We start from the raw sequence: 6,449 nt of genomic DNA, 5'->3' as shown, positions 1-6,449 counted from the left end.
AAAATTACTTAATAATTGTTTTCTAGTATTAAAATGATTAGAGGGGTGTTGTAAATGGTTGCAGGAAACGTAAATAAAGCATTAAAACGTTATATAAAAAGGATTAGAACTTTATAAGACAAAGTGTTCTCAGGGATTATTGGATCCATCTCTAGCACTAGGACTCATGTTAATTAAGATAAATTATTCTTTCAAGAATGTTGTGTGTGGGAGAGCTCCGTAATAAGATGCGCCCAGAAAGCCATCGGTCATTGCATCTCTAAATAACCACAGCATCTAGCCTTCTGCAGCCACATATTGACTAGTGCTATTAAGGGGTGTACCCCATGGTCATCGATACGAGCTTCGTGAACCCCTCTTATCCCCTTTATTCATGTGTCAAAGCACCGATACGGTAATGTCAATTCTCGCTGTTCGCTTTACCACACTTAAAAGAGTAGTTCCCTCTCAAGACCAATAGGCAATATTACATGGTGCACAACATGTAATAAGAAGAGATAAAACTAACACACATTAATACTTGAAACCATAGTTCATCTTAGATTCATTCCATATTCATGCTAGGGTTTCTCCATCTCCCCAAGAACTAATAAGACTACTCACACATGGAGACAATCAAGAACATCATAAAATCTTGTCGAATGAATTAAAGGAATGGAACGAATTCGAATACAAATCCACAATAGCAATCAAGATTACAACTATGGTTGGAGGATGATGGTGATGAAGGTGCAGCGGTTGATGATGATGAAGGGGATGATGCCTATCCTCCGAGGATCCACGTAGTAGCTCGGATCTTGTCTTCTCCAAAGTTCCCTCTTGAGGTCTGATCTGGGGCGGTGTTTCTCGGTTTCGCGGAGCTGTGTGTGTCTGATCTCTTATCCGTCTGCGGGAGGTGAAAGTATTTGACGAGGCGGTGCTCCTGGAGGGTGGTACAAGTGGACGGTACGGGTGGGCCTTGCCCGTACCGATGCCCGTTAAAGCCCCTGGAAGCTTTCCTCGTGTTGTCCTTTTGTCCAAGCGCATTATTAAGTGCAAAAAATGATTTCTATCACGTCAAAATGCCAGAAAATGACTGTTTTTGTTGTTATTTCATTGTTGACTTATTTTTTTAGAATCATGTGTAGACAAGCATAAAAGGACGCGGTAGCGCGGTGAAATACAAAATCCTACCACTACTTTATGATAACTTGATAAAATAATAATGCAAAAACATGCTGAAAATGCACTCATTAACTTCCCCAAGCTTAGGCTCTTTCTCGTCCCCGAGCAAGATACGAGCTTAATGGACAGAGTCATGTTTTGCTCATGAAGCGAGAGTCGTTAAAAAATGAGGCATTTTTCAAGAACAAGGGTTATAACATCGGGTGTAAAACTAGAGCATAAATGACACCATACTATTCTCAAACTCAAATGACTTAAAGGCCTCCACACCTTTCGAGGTTTAATAAAAGACAAGAAGACTACTTGATTGAAATATCGTAAAATCATGAAGTTAGCTTTTCTTCATGGATCTTACTAGTAACTCTTTCTCTTTTCATACTTCTTCTTTCTTCACTTCTTTTTATTTCACATTCTCATTTTTTTTATTTCGTTCTATGTTTCTCTTTTTCACGCGAAGGAACCAATGATTATAAAATACTGTGTAAGTAATTTTCCTATATCCTATGAAAGCTTTCTGGTGTGGAGGACCATAAAATCATTATCATGATGCAAGTACAATTATACTCATCCTAATTCATATATCTAATGCAATAATCATAATTCAATCATACTTCAGATAGGATAACGACTCAAGATTCATTGGATAAAAATCATTCACTTTCCGAGGGAAACTAAACAAGTGCTAAATGCCACCCTTATTGAAATTCGAATTAAATGCATGCTGGAAAGTAAATATTCAAACTAAAGGGATAGATTACAAGTTGTTATAGATCTCCCCAAACTTGGAATCAAGCCAGGTGGGATCAAATAATCCTTGTGATTATTTGATACTGTTGCAGCTTCAAGGTGGAGGGATGGCGTTGAAGAAGACTGCACGGAGCTTCATGTTGGACTCCTCTAGAGCAGTTATGCGACGGTTAGCATTCTGCAACTCATAGCGCGTCGAGTTCACTGCTTCAGTCATTGCTTTCACCACTCTATTGATTTCCTTCTTCTCGGCCAAGTCCAGGAGGCGCCGGTGCACAATATCCCGATGGATAAGCTCATTGTCTTGATGCTTCTCCAACAGGCTAAGGCGTAGCTTGGTCCTCATAGGCAGCTTAACTGGCGAGGCAGGTTCATCTTTAAGCACGAAACTCCATTCATCCATGGGCTTCACGCTGATGCGAGCATTCAGCGTCATCTTCTTGGTTGTTGAAGTATGGGCGGTAGTCTCCTCATAAGTTACTGCATCAACATCATTATGCTTACGTTTTGGCGACGCATAGTGAGTCGCGATGAGCTTGAGGGACTCCACGCGCCCCTTCCCGTGCGACTTCCTGGCTTCTTCTTCATCTTCTGGAGTCACCATAGCAAGATATGGATGTATCCAGCCACATGGAGGAGTCATGAATGGCTGATTGTTTTCATCGCCAGTGTCATAGTATACTTCACTCATCCTTGGAAATAAACCTCGGCCTTCACGCTTGTCATCCTCTTGGGACGAGGTCTCGGAGTTGTCCCATGACAGAGGCATGAGGCCGAAAGGCTCCCCTTTTCCAGGAGCTACACGTAGTGCATAATGTGGTGAAGATACGCAAGGATGGAGAAGAGGCTTTGGGAGGCCTTATTAGGGGTGAAGCAGAAAGAAATCTCGTGGGTTTGGAGTATATAGTCGCATGGAAAAATAATCCCAACAAAGAGGAATGAGATAAACCTGAAAAGGAAATTCTGGGCAGCACGATGGTTCGTGGTACGGGCGCAGACTGTACCGTCTGCCCGTACCCGACGTCCTGCCAAAATCCGCAACAGAGATGATCGGTTCGGGTTGTTGGTACGGGCGGGTTTGCACCGTACCGTCTGCCCGTACCGAGTTACCGACATAAGAGAAACGGAAACATATATATCTTTTTTTACATCAACGAGCAAGAATAAAAACAAAGAGAAAACATTTTGTAGCTTGAACGACCATCTGTACGGGCATATATGACCGTACCGGTCGCCCGTATGGCAGACAAGGTTGGAAACAAAAATTCATCGCAACTTCCTGTAGGTTTAACGACTAGTGGTACGGGCAGGTCCGGCCGTACCGTCTGCCCGTATCGAGGTCGCGAAAACTCCAATCAACCAAGAAAACTGTAAAGACCTCGAAAACGCAAGTGAAAAATCGAAAATCTAGAAACTTCAAACCTATAAAATCAAAGATAACTCTTTTACATTACTTTGGAGTAAAGGGTACCGTATTTCCCGGATCATCATATTGTTCCTCTCCTTCTTCCATAGATGGGGGATAGCAAATGCTTCCTTGCTGACATAGGCATGCCAAATAAAGCACCCGGGTTATCTGTAGAAGACGTGAGGCCCACGACCCGAAGCTTTGGGGGTCCAGAAGCCCAGAGAACTTCGGATAGGGAAAGTAGAGTTGTATTAGGAGTAATGTAGAAATATAGGAAAGGCCCAATACGCCTCTCGCAGTTTGTAACTTACACGGCACGAAAAGCCTCGGCTCCACCTCCTATATAAAGGAGAGCCGAGGGAAGAGAAAGGGATCGGATCAATTGTCAACAGAACCATCATAAGTTTAGTCGAAACACCTTTGTCGGCTGAAACCTTCGAGATATACTTGCCCTCTACTTCTTACGAAACCCTAAGTCTACAATCCGTAGGCATTGACAAGTTAATCCCTTGTCAGTTGGCGCCGTCTGTGGGGATTGGAGGTCGCAAGGTCATGATTTCGATGGCATCATCAACATCATCATCTACTGCAAGCAACGCGATGGACAGAGGTAAACGAGTCCAACCTGATCTCGCCGATTTTGTTCCTCACCCTCCCGCCCGTTTGCACGCATATGCTGATTTGGAGGAGTCGACGGAGATGACATTCGGGAGCTTCCGCTTCCTCGTTGGGAAATAAGGATCGCATCATCTCGCGGCATCGATTTTTTCGGAACCGTCAGCGGTCGATTCCGATTTCTCGGGATCATCAGCATCATCCATCGAGTCAGGCGACGAGGAAGTTTCACCGCCATGCTTCACCAAGCCCGCCGACGGCGGGGCACTCACGGATCTGTTCGGTGATATGACTTTCGGGTCGTTCACGGATTTCGATCTGGAAAGCGACTCGGAAAGCTTCAACAATAACGACTTCACCAACCACGGCTTCACCAACTTCGACTTCATCGACAACTCTACTGATAGTAGGGAGGTCTTCGATGATCTGTACGATGGTGTCACCGACCCTGAGGCTGATGAGAACACAACTGCAATATACCACCAAATCTACGCGATCGGGGGAACAAGCCGACAAGAGGATGAAGCGTATGAGGCTTTCGATGATTTGGGCAATCCTTACATCGATCCCGCAGATCTTACACCTGGAACTGGCAACAAGTACATCAAAACCACGTCGCAGGAAAAAGTACACCTGCCGCAGGAAGCATGGGATAGAGCTCAGAGAGCCACGGATGGCATAGAACCGATGACCACTACAGCTACGCCGCAGCCGTTGCAAGCTTATCAATATAAAATCGCTCGTTCTAAACGAGATCTAGAAAAACAGATGGAAATACTCGATGAAAGAAGAGCTGCAGCTGCTACATCAAGTGAGCGCAGGGCCAACCTGAGTCGACACTCGAGGACTTCGGGAGATAGTCACAGGAATACCCGTTGAAGAGAAAGATCTCGACTGGCAGACATGCCCGAGCAAGATCGGGAGAACTTGATCCATAATCTAGACATGTCCTTTATGTCAATTGACACGAGAGGGCACATCATCCCGAAAACTCCGAAGACAGGGTATATGGCGACACACTCTTACATAATGGCATCCAAACCACCTCAAGGAGAGCCCAGAGAGTCATTGTACCAGATGTATTATGGGGGGCAGCAATAGCAGGAAGAGAAGTTGCACCACAACCCGAAAGTGCTCCACAGAAACAGTCCAAGACAAAATAGTCCCGACCCACTGTGGTGGAGGAGCGAGACGCTCCAAGAGATGGTGACACGAGGAACGCTGTGACCCAGGCTCGAGTCGACAAAGCAAGAGAGGAGAGGAATCGCGAAAATAGAACAAGAGAACGTCGGCATTCACTAGAAGTCAACGATGAAGACTTGTGCGGACTCCCTTGCTTTACCTGACGGGTTCGCAAAACTCGAGTACCCACTAGCTTAAGTTACCTTACAACTATAAAAAAGTTCGACGCACTACAAGATCCAGAGGATTGGCTAGTCGATTATCTAGAGACAATGAAGCTGATGGGTGGAACCAGGGCAACAGCCATGCAGAGTATTCAAGTCCACCTCAGGGGAGCCGCAAGATCCTGGTTGAAGAAGTTACTGGAAGGATCCATCGATAGTTGGGAAACTTTCGAGGACTTGTTCGTGAGGAATTTCCGTTCCACGTGCAAGAAACTTGCATCAATAGAGAAGTTAAGGACTTGCAACTAGAAGTCAGATGAATCAATGAGGATGTACATCCAGCGGTGGAGCATCATAAAAAACTCGGCTGAACACGTGTCTGATGAAAGAGAAATCGACGCGTTTGTTGCAGGAATCCGAAGAAGAGATCTAATTGAAGAGTTGGGAAGATCCAACCCCAGAACGATAGCAGACCTCATGGAAATAGCGAATCGCTGGGTTGATGGGGAAGATGTTGTTCATAACAAATGGCAGAGGTCACCCGAGGAGGACCGGAACATAAATAACAATCAAAATAGGTGACGGTTTTGCCACTTTACAGATTATGACGGTCCCAGCCAAGTAGCGGCTGGCGACCGAGGAAATAGTGGAGGAAATCATCGGGACGATTACCAAAGGAGCAACGATCAGCGCAACGATCATAAGGACGCACCGAGTTCCAGCAGGCAAAATAATCGGCCAAGGTTTCCAAGGCCATACAACATGTCACCCGAAGATCTTTTGAATGGGCCGTGTCAGATGCACTTCTACCTCGACAACGATGGAAAGAGATAGTTGGGCCATCTTCAGAAGGACTGCCGAACTTTCCAAGCTTTACGGAGATATACGGAGAAAGCAAACACACAAGCAGCAAGCACGGGATATGTGCAGGGGGCCAGGAGTGAAGTTCACCTGCCACCACCACCCGCAATTACTAGTGCGAATCAACATCAGTTGCAGCTTGCGGCACCTCCGGGAAACAACGGTGATTTCATAGATACAACGGGAGCGATGCCGATGATACAAAAGGGCAGACCTTCGAATAGAGCGCAGAAGCTAATGTCACGACAGATGTACATGGCAGAAAAGTCGCCTCCACCAACCGTTGAGTACCTCAATTGGTCGGGAGA

This window comes from Lolium rigidum, chromosome 7, assembly GCF_022539505.1.
Source record: "Lolium rigidum isolate FL_2022 chromosome 7, APGP_CSIRO_Lrig_0.1, whole genome shotgun sequence".
In the NCBI taxonomy this organism is placed as follows: domain Eukaryota; kingdom Viridiplantae; phylum Streptophyta; class Magnoliopsida; order Poales; family Poaceae; genus Lolium; species Lolium rigidum.
Note: the sequence above shows the minus strand (reverse complement) of the source record.